Below are 18,572 nucleotides of genomic sequence, written 5' to 3' on the forward strand. Positions count from 1 at the left end.
TTGGTCAATATTGTTTTCCATACTTTACACTTAAATGTCTTCCAATTTTACATTCCCCTTAAAGATATAGCTCATTTAAGCTAATCAAAGAGACATTCTGTACTAAAGAAAAACTTGACTGTATCTACAAAGAGATACAAAACATTTCTATCCAAATTTTTGGAAATTCTTCATTTCTTATATTGAATGCTGAATCATGATTGATCAAAACAGAAACTGAATACCAAGAATTCAAGCAAGTTAAAATTAATGCTTTGCCAGTATGCTGCTGTTTCTCACATTGACTGTCTCATAATGGTGATTTGAACATGTGTCTATCAATGTTTATTTAGCAACATGTAGTTAAACATATGTTTATCAATGTTTATTTAGCAACATGTAGTTTATTTGGCAACATGTAGTTGAACATGTGACTCTCAATGTTTATTGAAAAACATTAGTCTTAGGTGATATTGTTAGCCTTTTTTTTTACAAATACTTTCACTGTAATAATTTGTTTTACACCATTTACCTTGATAATGTTGTCATCAACATTTCTGTATGGTTGATTTGGACATGGCACATACAATTTTTTGAATAGTTTCTTCTGTTACATATTTCAATTGTACTACCAAGGAACTTAGATGCCCTTTTATTGTGATCTAAAAGCTGGTGTTGTATTAGGTTACTTAGTCGATATAACACTTGTGTTCCTTCATTTTCATCCCAATTTCTTTGAGTGTCCACATTGTATATATATCATATTAAATGTCTGTTTTTGATATTTTTATCTTCATTGTAACTAAATTGTATCTTAACTTGAAAGATCTTTGTTTTTAATGGTATACATTTCTCATTGATTGAATATTTGTCAGGCAAAAACAGTTACATTGTTAACTGTATTCTAACATATTGAGTTAAGTGTCTTCTGTAACTATGAAGTACATGTAGTATTATTTAGATAATACTGTACTTGATAAATGTTTTGTTACATGTAAATATTTTATATTTTGCATACAGTTATATGTGTTTGGCATTTCTTGAAAGTCTGCCCAGATTTCAAATCCTTTTGCATGAACAGTTGCTATGGAGAGGTAACTCTCTTCACAAATTTAAATAAAGAAGTAATGACAGTGTTGACCATAGTTCAGTCAAGTACATAAAATAGTATTAGCTACATTATGTACAAATTATATTGAATACTGTCATTTGTCAGAAGCTCTTGAAATGACTATACCATATTTTGTAACTTTTTTACTCACTAGTATACTTGTATATTAAGTAGTATTTTTGTTTGTTACAACTTTTAGATTAGTTCTGGAGTGTTTGTTTTTTAAATGAGAATTTTTTTATAGCTCACTTGATTAGTGTTTTGTTGCATGCAAATATTTTATGAGTTTATATGTGTTTGGCATTTCTTGAAAGTCTGCCTGGATTTCAAATCTTCATGCATGAACAGTTGCTATGGGGAGGTAACTCTCTTCACAAATTTAAGTAAAGAAACACATGACAGTGTTGACCATAGTTCAGTCAAGTACATAAAATAGTATTAGCTACATTATGTACAAATTATATTGAATACTGTCATTTGTCAGAAGCTCTTGAAATGACTATACCATATTTTGTAACTTTTTTACTCACTAGTATACATGTATATTAAGTAGTATTTTTGTTTGTTACAACTTTTAGATTAGTTGTGGAGTGTTTTTTTGAATGACAATTTTTCAGTTCATTTGATTAGTGTTTTGTTACATTTAAATATTTTATATTTTGCATACAGTTATATGTGTTTGGCATTTCTTGAAAGTCTGCCCAGATTTCAAATCCTCTTGCATGAACAGTTGCTATGGAGAGGTAACTCTCTTCACAATTTAAAAAAAAACAACACATGACAGTGTTGACCATAGTTCAGTCAAGTACATAAAATAGTATTAGCTACATTATGTACAAATTATATTGAATACTGTCATTTTTCAGAAGCTCTTGAAATGACTATACCATATTTTGTAACTTTTTTACTCACTAGTATACTTGTATATTAAGTAGTATTTTTGTTTGTTACAACTTTTAGATTAGTTCTGGAGTGTTTTTTAAATGACAGGATTTTTTTTTAGCTCATTTGATTAGTGTTTTGTTACATGTAAATATTTTAATATTTTGCATACACTTATATGTGTTTGGCATTTCTTGAAAGTCTGCCCAGATTTCAAATCCTCTTGCATGAACAGTTGCTACGGAGATTTAAATCTCTTCACAAATTTAAAAAAACAACACATGACAATGTTGACCATAGTTCAGTCAAGTACATAAAATAGTATTAGCTACATTATATACAAAATTTATTGAATACTGTAATTTGTCAGAAACTTTTGAAATGACTATACCATATTTTGTAACATTTTTACTCACTAGTATACATTATATTAACTAATATTTTTGTTTGTTGCAACTTTTAGATTAGTTCTGGTTGTCTTGACTTTGTTCTTTTAAATGACAATTTTTTTTTTAGCTCACCTGTGCCAGAAGCTCATGTGCACTTTTCTAATTGAAATTTGTCTGATGTCTGCTGTTGTCATAAACTTCTCACATTTGTTTCCTCTCCACCACTAGGGGCCAATTTCAATCAAATTTGTCAAAAACCACCCTTTGGTGAAAGGCATTCAACTTTCATGAAATGAAGGGCTGCACCCTCTTTCAAGGGGAGTTAATTATTTCAACAGCTTTCAAAAAAAAAGAAGAATTTTCACCTATGTCCAGATATGAAATTTATGGGGTTATTTAAAAGGATCATATTCATATAGAGCATACTCACATAGTAAAGATTCAAATTTGTTTGCATTATGATCTCGGTTGTACGGTTGGTACCACCATGACCTACTGATGTTTTAAATAGGACTATATGAGGACAACCACCGATAATGAAGAGCAGGGCCATAGTGGTGGCTCTGGTGAGTGTTGTGGCCCTTGCACCTCTTTTCTTAACTGATAATGCCAAGTGTTATTCCTCCACAATATTCATTTTTAATGTTGCCAAAAATGTTCATATTGGTCACCTTTATTTCCTTTTGGTCATTTCAAATTGTTGCAGTATTATATTGTAATCTAACCATTTATTCTTAAAGTCGTTCTAAAAATAGAATAAGCTCCTTTTTACAGAGCTTTCCTAGATGCAATCATTCATTCATCTGTTCTTATATGTGTGCCATACTCCATTCACTACAGTATTTATGGAATTTTAACTTTTATTTGAAATTTGTGAACACATTTTCTGGTGCATTTTCTGATTTATACTACAGTATTGACTTCTGTCTTCATTGTAAGCTATTTACCATTGTTTCTTATGTTTGATTAAATAATTATTTTAAACTTGTATTGCTTTTTTTTCCTTCACAATATTAAGAAACGTTAAGTTCTGACGTACTCTACATTTATAATGCTCATGTAATCAAATAGATATAATGTTCTATAGTTAAAATGATATTTTCCTACGGACCCGATTTAATGATAGAATTCATTCCATGTATTGGCAATGTAGCAAAATAAACACAGGCGATAATTCGAACTCTGTGCATTTTCTAAGAACAACCCAGAGAGTTCCAAATGTCAACATGGCATGTAAATTTGAAGCAAGGAAAAAACGCTGAGAAAATGAGTTGAATTTTCGTATTAATATGGATTATTTTTTAGGTCAAAATGCATATACAATCTCGAAAAGGTTTGTTATTATTAATTTGGTAGTTATTTTCAGTGCAACTCCTTTTGTATTCTTCAAAATCATTTCGGAGTGGATCCGCTCCGATTTGCTACATTGCAAGTATATGAGATGTATTCTAACTGTGGTGTAGGCTTGTCCCTAGACACGGTTAGATCATTCTCAAAATACATTGATATTCACAGTGAAGTTTTATACAACAAACCTGTCGGCACTTAAAAGGATGTTGTGTCAAAGTGCCACATTTTATCAACATTGAAAATATTCCTGATCAAACTGAAATTTCAGAACACATGGGTAAAGGTGCCCCCAATGTACTACTTCATTGTATGTCGGAGTTTAACCTGGCTGCCACCTGTGATTGCACCACACCATTGCATTTATGCTATAGAAAAGGATTCGGAAATTCCTCTGGTTAAAATACATGCCTGATGTGCTCATAAAAAAAAAATATTATAGAACTAAGGAGAAAAAAGTTATGGATCTTGTATATGTAAAAAAAAAACAAAAAAAAAAAAACCACTTCCATTCTAGATCAACTTTTACTTCCCAGTGTCAGGTTAACCCCCCCCCCCCACCTCTGTTCAATTTTGACCATGGTATAAAATTACAAACATATAATTATTTGAATACCATGGTTTAAATTTGAATTTCAGCTCACAAGAGCTGAAAGATCAAGTGAGTTATCTTCTCTGATCATCTGTTCTCCACCATCAGACCGTCTATAAACTCACATTTTAGACTTCGCAACACCCACTTGACTATTTCTCCACCATCAGTCCATCTATAAACTTCTCACATTTTAGACTTCTCAAAACCTGACCTATTTCTTTCTTTTTAAACAAACTTTGCACAAAACATCCTTGGGTATATTACATTCCATATTGCTTCCAATGGGAGATAATCAAGAAAATGCAAGAAAACGATGAGTCGTTAAACATCTTTTTAACAACAATTGGACGTGAGGTCCCTTATGGTTAAGTTTGGTCAGTCCATAACATATGGTCACTTTTCTTTCATGAGGGAAAATATATTGAAACTTTGGAAAAGAAAAACAGAACCAGGACTAAAGTAAGCAGACAAGCATTATGGCCCATGCGCCTTCTTGCTATTCAGTGCTTCTGAAAGTATTCCTGAAGTTTGTTGCAACACTATGGAAATCTGAAACAGCTAGCTGTAATTAAAATAATAATAATGTTCAGTCACCAAACTTCCCACTCAAACTGCTATCACTTCTAACTGATTTTACACCATGTTCAACTCCCATGAGTACTTTCAGTACTTTGATATTATAACTTATACATGTCATATGTGCATTAATCTACAGTAACATGTCTAAAGATCTATATTTTCCGTTCTTTAGCAGCTGTTTTGTAGACAACATAATCCTTACATTCTAAAGCTGACTGAATATTTCAATGTCCAAATAAGTAACGTTGCCAAAAGCACATTATAAAAAATTACAGAAAAGCATTTATAATAATAATACATACCAGTTTGTTCTTGTTGCTGATGATCTGACATGTCTTGGACACTACTGTCTTCCATCCGAGCTCCTGCCGTCTTTTTCTGATAAGGCTGCAAGACACTTTCAAGCCAAAGACCTCAAATAGTTTTCTTTTTAGTGTTTGGGTTGTAAGTTCATTGTTTTTAGAAATCCAACTGTCCATGAACTTCAAATGCAGAGGTTTCAATTTCACGGAATTAGCACCGACAGTCCTTGTTTTCCTTACAAAACCTCGGCCACATTTCCAGCGTTCTAAGAAATCATATATTCCCTGGCGACTTATCATGCAGTTGTGGTGAACACGTAGTCTTTCTCTAATTTTCTGGTTAGGCATATTAGCTGCGTGGTATCGGACGATCGCTAATTTTTCTCCAGTTGACATTCTACCTCCTTTCGACTTCGGCGCCATTGTTCTGAATGATTCCGAAATATGATTTTTTTAACAAAACGAAAGAAAACCTGATAAACGGAGAAAACGATAAACGGAAAACCTGATAAACGCAAAACCTGATAGACGCAGAATACGATAAACGCAAAACACGATAAACGCAAAACACGATAGGATTACTGATAAACGCAAAACACGATAGGAAAAATGGAAAACCTGATAGGATACACGCACGATAGGACACGATAGAATTGTCAAGAATAACGTTGCGGGTACTGTAACTAATACAAAAATTTATCTGTAGCTTATATATAATTTATTCCACCTACATTTTTAATTTCGTGTTTTTGGTATATACGTAAAGCATATTATTTAAATTTGCCATAATTATTGCAGTACATCTTGCTCCTTCAAGCTATTTAAAAATGTTTTATATATTCAGTTCAATTTCCATTCTGATTTGATTCCATGTTAATTATTAGTTCGAAAAACAATGCCACTATTTAATTTAAAGCATTTTTACGCCATGTCAATTATGGCGAATGCAATTTTTTACGCCGTCATTTATGGCGGATGCAATTTTACTCGGCATTTTTACGCCATGTCAATTATGGCGGATGCATTTTTTAAAAGCATTTTTACGCCATGTCGCTATGGCGTATGCTTGAATTGTATGTGCTTCACGATATTATAAGCATTCAAGGGCATACTATTCAAGACCAATGCTTGTTATTACAAAAAGTTGAAAATTTGCATTTTCACGCCATGTCAATGATGGTGGATGCAATTTTCTAGGCATCTTCACATCAGGTCAATTATGGTAGATATATGCTTTTTATTAATTGAGCTCTAATTTATGTTTTGCCATGATTTCTTTCCTAGTATAATTGTATTGAATATGCTAGATGTCTTTGTCTTTTATCATTTAATTTGCATTTACAACCACATCAGATTACAACATTTCCTACATATAGCGAGATTCTAGTCATATCCAAATTATTAAAATTAAATGCTTTGAAATCAATTAGCTATAAAGCTTAATCAGACTTTAAACAACATATTGCTTTTGAATTTCATTCAAATAATATCAGCATTGTTTCAAATTGTGGTCATTTAGTAATTTATCACTCAATTTTTTAGTCTTTCACCATGGGCCAAAAGAAAAAGCAACCCTCTTCTTCCTCAAGTTCTCAGAGATGGGTCAAAGCCCGCAAAGCAGGTTTCAAGTGAAGACAACAATCAAAGGCTTTCTTAGCACCAGAGACAGCCATCTTCATCTGTAGACAATCAGCGGAACATTAACCATGATTTACTAGCCGAAGCCGTTTTGCGAAAACAACAAACTGTAAATGTCAACCTGCACAACGATACGCCTATACAACAGACTGTTAGTTCTACACAGGAATCATCATCAATTGATGTTAATGGCCCATATGGCATCACCATTTCTCAACCTAGCCTAGCAACCCAAATAGAAGCAGCAGGCCTTTCAAACGCACAGCCATCTGCCACTAGAGAACCTCCATCCACAAATTGCAACCACACCAATCATTTTTCATCTTTTTTGCTTAAATTATCTGCAGGTGAGCTTGGGTCAAACACTAATCCTTATGGTTCTGTACATCCACCATTATCAATAGATGAGGGTATTCCCCTAGGTGCAAACACCCCTCTCAGAATCAAACACTAAAATTTGGTATGATCAAGTTTTGACCTATGGTCCTCGCTCCAAGAGAGCACTGTCTGTCTCCATCCAAATCCATCAAAGTTTTCTGAGTTTCACAAACCTTTAAAATTTACAAAACTCATTGTTAATAGAACAATTGACAACTTCATTCCACATTTTCTTGACCATTTATATGGAAAAACAGAAGATGCTGCATATTTATTAAAGTACGCTTCAATTATCAGAGAAATCCTAAACTGAAGGGATGTCCATTCATTACTCGAAAGTGACAAACGGATTTACACTATCTGCTGTGTAATGCACTATGAGTCTGCAGTACAATAGAAAATGCATATTAATGTCATTCAGTTAACAAAAATGTTTTTCTTAAATTTGTTACACAGCATTATAAAATGAGAGAAAAAAGAACTATGTAATCTTGATGCACCATTCTTTAATAAGGTTACGGTATTATTTTAGATTTGTAGGGACTTTTTACCGAAAAATATTTTTGATACTTGGTGATTTTTAATGAGTGGTTTTAAGCTGCAATTCACAATTTCGTACACATGTATAAAATGGCAGTTCCAGATTCTATGTCTTAAACGTACATGACCCCAATATCAGTCATTATCAGGTAAACCTCTAGGTAACCCGCTACCAGACTGCTGCCCAGCTAGCACCAGTTAACGAAGAAGGGTTCTTGGGGATCAGTTTTTGCATTCAACCAACCTTCCACTCGGGTTTGTCTGCTCCAGTATTACAGGTTAAGGACAGATGATACAAACAAATTTTTATCCAAAATCCTGAAAATAACAACCTGAGATATATTTACATGAGTAAAATGAATACGTTTAACCGCACAGATTTTTAATTTTTCGTTCAAAATAATGAGAATTTAAGTGACAAAAAATGTATAGATTAATAAGGATGTTTGCAGAAAAGTTGAATTTTGAACATTAAAGAAAGTTTACAAATTCTTAATATTTTAGAAATTTTTTAGTCAATAATTTACAACCAAAAAAGGTCCAAAAATATATACCAATCCAGCCAACCATATTTCTGTTTGCATCATCTGTCCTTAAATAATCTCGGTACTTAACCAGGTCCACTACAGCTGCAACTGTTTCAAGTGCGATTACTCCCTCCAGGAATGTAACTGATGTCAGTTTTGAGCCTTCTAATTACGCGCACACAGCAGCAGTGGACATGCATTTTTAATTATTTTTTTTTCAATATATATGCCATTGTACACGCTAAAAACATTTTTGGCAGGTAATATATCCAGACTGTTCGACTAGGGGTTAGCAGATGTGCAGGTATAGGGTTGAAATTTTATGATGAGCAATTAGGAATGAGAATTGCAAAAAATCAAATTACTTCAGGGGGAATTGTTGATCAGAAACTGGCTAATGTACATGCTATCATTTACTGATCCTCTGCAAAAATCTGCCGCAGGGGGATGTTTTCCCATGGCTCACAACTTTACAATATATATGATTATTTTCAATGTAATTTTTGTACAGGAATGTTCTACATATATTACCTTGTCTGTCTGTCTGAAAGCCCAAAGCAGATCCCTCACCGACTGTCAGTTTCTCGCATTACTATTTTTAAAGTGAAATCCCGAGAAATTATTTATTATTACAGCTGTCATATCAGTTCAAATTATGAATGGATACAAATGACTAACAAAAATTGATAGAATCTGATAGTAGTAGGTTGTGCTTGCAGTGGAAAGTCAACACTGCTAGGAAGATTATAGGGCATCATCGTAAAAGAAATGGAGAAAAACGCAAACCCAACTCGAGGAATTGATATTCAGACTGACATCTTTGACGTATCAGACACATCCAAATAAATATATTTTTATATTAGCTTGACAATTTTTAGCCTAAAGGAAATGGAGAAAAACGGAAACGCTATCGGAAGAATTGATATCCAGACTGATGTCTTTGAGGTAACAGACACATCCAGATGTAGGGTGTGTATATATAGCGTGCCAATTTTCAGTCGTCTGCATCTGTAATAGACAGGTTAGCTTACGATTCACAAAATAAAAAGTATACTACTTCGAAAAATTTAAGGCATGTCTGATTGCAGTTAAAAGCTTGATTTCTCAAACTCTGGCAATTCTTGACATAAGGATTTGAATTACTGAATGTTATTAAAAAATTGTATCTATACCAAGTCTAAAATATCCTTTGTATTTTACATTTTTTTTTGACTGATCAAGTTCAACAGTCAACTTTGATTGACAGGTACATCAAAAGTAATCAAGTTGCTTGCTGCAGAAAATCCAGGGCATGATCTGTATCTGTCACATTTTGAAAATAATTAACACCTCAGACTCTTACTTATTCTGAATATAAGGGCAAGCCTGGATGGTGTTTGCCATCACTGAAGACTGATAATATTCAAGTGCAGTACAAATATAAATTTTATTGCAATAAACACAAAGGAATCATTGCTGCTTTCACGTCAGTTAACAATATGAGATTGAATGAGCACACAGAAAAGCTAGCAATCTACCTCACCACCCCAGCTCCCAACCGGATGAGTTCCAGAATCGAAATTGGTATCACAAAATGTCATAATACCTATTCAACCTACATCTCAATCTTGAAATTAATAGAACTAAAAATCATTATTATATTTTAAGTTTTATTTTGTCACAAATATTTTTATAAACATCACAAACTTAACTCTGCAAATCACTGACAATTCTGCATAAAGGTTGTAGTCCAATATTTAATTGTAGTCCCATATTTTATTTCATACATCCTGAATGTGATTCAGATTCATTGATTGATTGTTGTTTTACGTCCCGTACGAGAATTTTGCACTCATATAGACGTCATAATATACCGGTGAAGGGCTTCAATTTAAAACTTTTACTCGGCACTCGGAGTCTTCTTCGTGCCTACGCCTGCCGTGAGACGGGGCCTCGGTTTTAAGGTCTCATCCGAAGGACCCGCAACTTTCATTTAAAAGTGCAAAGCGCATGGCGAAGGAACAGTTGCTACCCATTTTTTTATTGACTTACGTCAGTCGCCGCCAAGGTTCCAACTCACGACGTTCCGATAACGATAGTGTCATAATACAAACACGGCTTAGAGGTTTCCAGTTTTAATTAAAGCTATCTGATTCAGATGGTTTCAATATCAAGGTAATGGGAATGCAGAGCCCCCCCCCCCCCCCCCCGACATACAAAAGTTATTTCCCTTTGCAGGGTCAATTTGGGATCAACTGGCGTAAGGTACTGTTTTCCCTGGTAGAGTGTATTACTTCACCAGTCGGGCAATTCGGAAAAACAAGCTTCGGTATGGTTTTTTTAGTTATTACAATGGTTGTTATATCGAGCCCGATGTGTCATTACCAGATTAGGCAGATTAGCCGGAGTAGCGGAATGTCTCCTGAGCGTACAATATTGTTTGTAAGTACAACGTAAGATGAACGAGTTACTTTTTAAATATATCCTATATATTATGAAGTTTTTAATGTCACTGTCATAAATACAGATTCTCTGAAATATAGTGGAGTTGCCCACAGGCACCTCAAGCGTAGATATTGTGAGATACTCGTTGCATAGAGGTTCAGCACAAGGCGGGAGAATTCGCTTAAGGATAAGCGGTATAATATTGATTGTAAGTACAAAGTAAGCTGAATGGGTTAATTTTTAGGTATATTCTGTATGTTATGAAGTTTTTAATTTTACTGTCATAAATACAGGTTCTCTGAAATATGGTGGAGTTCCCCACGGGCACCTCAAGCGTACATATTGTGTGATACTCGTTGCATAGAGGTACTGATTGATTGTACAGGGTTCGACACTCGTCAAAATTTGGTCTCGCCATTTGGGCAACCTTGGTACTGATTTCAGGTTGCCCGAATGAATTTCAGGTCGCCCAAACAAAATATTAAATGAAACAAAAATGTGCAATTGTTAAAAATTTGTTAAGATAACAGAAGTTGTGCTTTTGTATTATAAAATGTAAACCAGACATTTATGGAATGTCAAAAGCTGTAATGTATAATCTCACCTCACATATTGACACAAAATAAAGTTTCTAGTTTAAAACATTCATTTTCACTTACCATAAAGGCCTTAAAAAAATGGGGTCAAACATCCCTGGACTGAATTAACCAGATGTGATTTTTACAGTGGAGACCCAACATGGCTGTACGAACATCAGAAAGTTGTGGGGGGAAATACTATATGTCACAAAAATGATCATTACTCTTTATATTTATGGCGATTGTTGACTAGGTTGACATATTTTATATCTCTAATAAAACTTAATTTAATACTTTTGGTAAAAATTATATCAACTGATTGATCAAACACAGATTTGGCAGAAAGAAAAATCCACGAGGAAACAATGTTTTCAAGGCCTTGTAAAGTTTATTTTAAAATATTAAACATCATTATTGAATATTCCCAACTCGTCCCAGGTCGTCATTTGGGCGAGCCAGACTGAAAATCAGGTCGTCAAAAATCATCACAGGATGGAAATGACGAGGTGACGAGCGTGAATGTCGAACCCTGATTGTATGTTGTTTTACGTCCCAATCGAGAATTTTAACTCGTATAGAGACGTCACCATATACCGGTGAAAGGCTTCAAATTTTGACCTTTACTCGGCACTCAGGGCCATCGAGCAGTGAGGGTTCTTCATCGTGCCAACGCCGAGATTCGAACTCACGATCGTCCGACCACGGAGTGAGCGTTCTACCGACTGAGCTACCGTGAACGATTCACAGAGGTACAGCACAAGGCGGGAGAATTCGCTAAAGGATAAGCGGTACAATATTGATTGTAAGTACAAAGTTAGCTGAATGGGTTAAATTTTAGGTATATTCTACATATGATGTTTTTAATTTCACTGTCTTAAATTCAGGTTCTCTGAAATATGGTGGAGTTACCCACAGGCACCTCAAACGTAGATATTGTGTGATACTCGTTGCATAGAGGTTCCGCACAAGGCGGGAGAATTCGCTAAAGAACAAGCGGTAGAATATTGATTGTTATACAAAATAAGCTGAATGGGTTAATTTTTAAATATACCCTATATATTATGAAGTTTTTAATTTCACTCTCATCAATACAGGTTCTCTGGAATATGGTGGAGTTCCCCACGGGAGTTTCATGCGTGAATATTGTACTCCTTGTAAAGATCAGGTCCAGCACAATCTCTTGATTAAGCTATATAGCTTCAGAATAGGTTGATGAAATTTAGATATATTAAAATACATATGAAAGTCTATATTTTTCAGGGTTTGTTAGATAACTCATCTTGGCTCGTGTTAGCATGTGACAACTCCATGGCAACAACACAAGAATAGCTAGAAACGAAATGGAAGTTGAAACTGACAGGTGTCAAAGAATTATACACCAAAGCATATGATACTTAAATTAATGATAACCCCGACGCCACCGGACCCACGCCCCTTGCAAATGAAGTGCAGGGGAGTAAATTGGAATCCTTCTATCTGACTAAAGTCACGATTTTGTCTTCTGTTTTTATTTCTAATTTTTTTAATGGAGGTAGGTTCACTTTCTCCATTTAATGGCCCTTCCGTCTATATTGCAAATAAATCTCATTAAATGTCCCATTTCAAACATGAATATGATGTTTTCTTTATTATACTGAAGTACAGTTGATACATGAGTAACATTAAAATTGTTCGTGACATAGAATTTAAGTGAATTCCACTGAACACAGTATTTTATTGTATAAAATTACAGTTCGCATATCAGTGCAGATTATAAAGGGATACAAATGCGTGAATAAAGAGAAGCAGAAGAAAACGAAAATGATGATGTACATGACTATGCATCTGAAAGTAGTAGGATGTACTTGTAGTGGAAAGTCAACACTTCTAGGAAGATCATAGGACATAAACCTACAAGAAAGGGAGAGAAACGCGAACTTAATCAGGAATTAATGTACAGACTGACGTCTTTGGTGTATCAGACACAACAAGATGGTACTTTTTTCAATATATATCAGCTTGACAATTGTTAGCCTAAAAGGAATGGACACAGATGGTATTTTTTTAAATATATATCAGCTTGCCAATTGTTAGCCTGAAAGAAATGAAGAAAAACCGAAACTTGGAGGATTGATTGATTGATTGTATGTTGTTTAACGTCCCTCTCGAGAATTTTTCACTCATATGGAGACGCCACCACTTGCCGGTGGAGAGCTGCAAATTTTGTCCTATACTCGGCACTTACGGCCATTGAGCAGTGAGGGATCTTTTTCGTGCCAGCACCTACTGCGACACGGGACCTCGGTTTATACGGTCTCATCCAAAGGACCGGTCTCCACGTCCCAGAGTGGGATTCGAACCCGCGACGTAAGGATCAACTCCTTGCTTCGCGACTCTAAAGCAGACGCTCTAACCACTGCGCCACGCGGGCGACGAAACTTGAAGGAAAATATCCAGACTGATGTTTTTGACGTAACAGACACTACCAGATGTATATTTTATATATATAGGTTAGGTCACCGATTTTGTTAAAAGAAATTATTTGCAGGCCAGTGTTTTACTACTCACGACATGCTAGAAGTAACGGCCAGAGTTTTACCCATTTTCATTAAGAGAGAAAGCAGAACATTAATAATACTACTTGCTCAGGTGAGCCAAAAACGAAGACAATGATGTACAAGACTCAACTTTTCTGAAAACAAGATGTACATGCAGTAGAAAGACTACACTGCCAGGAAGATTAAAGGGCATCAACGTAAAAGAAACGCAAACTCAACTACAGGAATTGAAGTTCAGTCTGACATTTTTGACGTAACAGACACAACCACAATATGATGTATTTTAAGCCCATCTGGTGATAGGTTGGTTACCTTACTCAATTTGTTTTAAAAAATATTTGCAGGCCACAGATTTTTTTCTCTAACATTTTAGTAGTAATGACATTTATTGTTAACCTTTTTCTTCAGGAGAGGATGCCAAAGATCTGTGTTACCTCCTGAAGTCTTGGGTACGAGCTGACTTTTTGTACAATGAAAAATCTGATGGTGTCTTACAAAACATTTACCCCCCCCCCCCCCCCCCCCGGTCCCCTACTCCTTTTTTCTGGACAGAGTATAATCAGTCTAGACGAACTCCAAAAACAGCGTTTCCGAAAGTAAGAAATTGAGACTGAAAAAGACTCCGAAAATTGAGTCCTCGCATGCGCACACACACAAAAAATGGCGATTTTTCGGCAAAAATGATGGGTCTACAAAAACTGTCCGTGCAAAGTTTTGAAAAGTATGGCAATTATGCCAGTACTCAGAAATGCTAAACAAAAGACTTCGGAAGAGATCGTATTTGTCAGATTTTTTATTTTATTTGCAAAAAAGGAGATATTTACTTTCAAAGTTAACGTTACAAGTCAGATCAATTACAGAGAAAATGATACGTTTTGAGAAGTAAATATGCATAATAAAAGGGATATATATGCAAAATGGGACATATATATTGTAACTGTTAAAAACTTGACTGAATTTTACACAAAAATTAGCATTCCGGTTTTTCATTTGTGTACGACATCGGAATTGAACGCGTAAGTTCTTACCATTGTTATTTTCCAATTTTTTATCACATACGAACAGATATTTTTATGAAAACATTTTTAAAACTATTTTCTATTAATATGAAAACTTTAAAAACCACTCTTATACATGTAGCTGTTAAGGGCACAACATGTCTTCTAAAAATGAACCTGTTAATATCTCTGCTCCGTGGTGCAAAATGCGCATTTTCTGATTAAAATAAATACAAGCTGGGTGTCTTCAAAAACAAATAAAAGCATTTTATTGTAGGAACGACATAAGATTTAAACCAAGGGGACAATAAATCAAATAAAAAAATAATTCTTACCGGCAGTATTGAATTCGATGTCGTATATCCAATTCACTTGTAACCGGAAGTAGAACTCCTTAATGAATAACTTAACAAAGTTTCTAGCCAACTTAGCTTAAAGCAGTAAACTATCTCCAGTTATGATTGTCAACCCAGGTAAGGGGATATCTGAACTATGATCAACGCTAAATGAAAACACAGTTGTAAGTTTTATAAATTTAATAAAGTGAGAATTAACCTTTGTAAATGATAACAAATAATAAATAATAATCAGAATTTAACAGAGAATAAAGTCTTTCAAAATTGCACAGGAATAAATAGTTTTATCAAAAATATAATTTAATTTGGCAAGTGAATAACAATGATCTCAATAAATAAATACGAAGTTTGTGAAAAATTTAATAGGAAAAATGGGAGGAATGTGGAAATCCTTTGAAAAATGAAAGATGCTTAAACAAAAATATCAGTGTCCCTATTGAGCCTCCATACTTATGAAAAAGGTCAAAAATCTATTAAAAACTGCTATAAATGTCAATGATTTGGAAAAATGTAAGGGAAATGAGCTACATCACCCAATATGAACTCTACTAATCAACATGGATGACACTTCCTGTTTAAAAAGTAAAACATGTGGAATGTCAACACATGTCCTAATTTATAAAAGACAAAAATAAAGGCAAATAAAATTATCAGACTGAAATACCAACAAATACTTGCAAACATAATTTACGAAAACAGGGCTATGAAATAGAAATCTAAACCAGTACATTCCTCCCCCCTTAAAAAAACAAAATTTACATAATAAATTTTTGTTTACACAAATAGTTGAACAAATTTATCAGAGTTAGTGAAAAGGTGGTTTGTTGTCTCTTGGGTTGAAATTATCAGGGAGTTTAAATAAAGGTCTCTGTGGAACTGAGGATCTTCTAGCCACAGCTGCAAGGTCTCTTGCCTCCCGATGCACAGGTGGTAGGGGCATCACATTGGTCCCTGGATCACAAAATCATGGGTTAACAGTGAATTTTTTCAGGAAACATCCTTGAAGATCTTTATGCTTCTTTTGCATATGCTTACGTAATGGGTTTATTTTGGTGGTGAAAAACCCACAATGTGTTGCAGCACAAAAGTAGAAAGGGATCTTAGCTTTATGCACTTGTAGGTAATGTTGTCGGTAGGACCCGATCCGTTGAAACACATGGGGTCTGGATGTACAGTTTTCAACCGAACATTGCTGACCCTCACTTGGCCACTCCTGCCCAACAAGTTCTTCTATTTCCTGGGTGTCCACCTCAAGTTCAAGGACGTCATCCATCTGTTAATTGTGAAAATTTGTACAAAAAGGATTAGACAATAATCAAAGCAAATTAATCACCATCAATACAAGTTTTGGAGTCATATCCCTAAGAAAATAACTTTTCAAAATTAAAATCTTAAATTCTAAGACTTTTAATAATATCTTAATATATGGAAAGTTAATCAATATAGTTATCTATCAAATTCAGAATCCACTGAATTAAAACTAATATGCTATCAAGTAGTGCACATACTTATAACATAACCTAAACAAGGGATGACCTATGCATCACCTTCCATAGATTAACTATATGAAAAACTTAAGTGTTGATTTCAGCACAGTACAAGGGAGATAATTTAAAGATCATCTACGGTCAGTATTAAACTTAGAATACCAAGCTCTCAATGATTCATATCTATTAATACTGTAACTGAATAAACCGAAAGATCTGAAATATAGTTTTGACTCCTAGATAACTATAAATTATTGCCAACTACTGTGTCTTATTAAATAAATAAAACATCTATCATTGACCTTGTATCTACTAAAGTCAAACACAGTGCTAACTTGAATGTTATTCTCAAGAAAATAAATGACTACCAAAAACTAAATCATCAAAAAATTAAATATCATTTGTTATCTCTACAAAAGGTCAACTCAAACCTTTTATATATCATATTATATAGAATTCAAAAATAAAAAAACTATTTACATAGGCATTTAAAAAAAATTAAAAAATAAAATGCCTAGATGCCTGGTCTCGAGGAGAGTATATAACAGGGGGTTTGATTGTTCTACCCCACCTGGACTGTCTAAGGGGTTCAGAACTAGGTAAATTAAGGGCATACGCAATGTAGTTTGAACTTTATTGTCTTTTCCCCTGGAGTTGAAGAGTTCCAATACTTAAAGGAACTGTGTGCTACATTTTAATGTCTATATATGCTGTTGTACATTTCTTCTAAAACACATTTGGATAAACAAAACATCTAGAATATGTGTTTAGTAATTTTTGTATATTTTTCTTTGAATTATACAAGAATTTTCATCAATTGATATCTTTTCAAAACCCCTGGTAATGCAAGCTGATTTTTTGTCTAAGAACATCTGATGGCACTATAATCTCTTAAATTAAGAATATCTTAAAAAATTATCAGTAGGTAAGGTACGTTGCGTATGTTCTTAAAACAGGAGGAGCAGTCTCCTCAACTTCCTCTTGATCATTAAAATCTACAGGAGTATTATCTACAGGGGGTTCTAATGACTCGTCCAGGGAAGTAACTACTGGTGTCCAGTTTCTAGGAGGTAAAATGCCTTCATAGGGTTTTAACTAGGGATGGCAATCGATTACAGAATTGCTAATCGGTTAACCGTAAGACGTTCCGACCGATTAACCGGTTAATCGTATCAAAATGCACGTTTTCTTGACAATTGTTTTTCAAGTAGCTCTGCCCATATACACAAATAGACCCAAATAAGATGATAGAAGTTAAAACATTCCATTAGTCTTGATTCTGGATCAGAAAACTACGGGTGCATATTTTTTATTCAAATTTGAGTAGACAAGATAAAATTGAGAAAACCATGAAAAAAGCCTAAGGATTATTTGATAATTTTCCAGAGAAGATGACACAAAAGTTATTTCTGCATTTTCACTATGATAATCAAAACCACATGTGAACTCTAGCCCTTAATTTACAATGTTTGTTTGATAATTAAATTGAATTGAAAACTGAAAACGACAAACAAAACAATTCACAGTGCTCAATGATTCAATTATCATTAAAGAATTACAGGACAGTCGGGATAACGACATGGTGTTTTCACAGTAATTAACACTACATAAACTGACAAATTACGTTACGGTCTCAATCTGGAGATTCATAATTACATGTACGTCCAAATTAGATCAGTGAAATCCTAAATGATTATTCTTTGTGCAGAGATTTCTCTTTTTTTTTTTAATATTTTTTTTTTTAAAATCTGTTCAATTTAACAAATATTTTATTTTTTCCGATTAACCGATTACAGATTTTCTAATCGATTGCCATCGTTCCGACCGAGTAATCGGTTAACCGGCTACAAATTGCCATCCCTAGTTTTAACTGATCTACATGTACCACAATGAGAGGGCTCTTAGGGTCTTTTTGAACTTGGTAA

Source organism: Saccostrea echinata, unplaced genomic scaffold (assembly GCF_033153115.1).
Source record: "Saccostrea echinata isolate AGI-Se365-2 ecotype Australia unplaced genomic scaffold, CSIRO_AGI_Sech_v1 ptg000006l, whole genome shotgun sequence".
Lineage (NCBI taxonomy): Eukaryota > Metazoa > Mollusca > Bivalvia > Ostreida > Ostreidae > Saccostrea > Saccostrea echinata.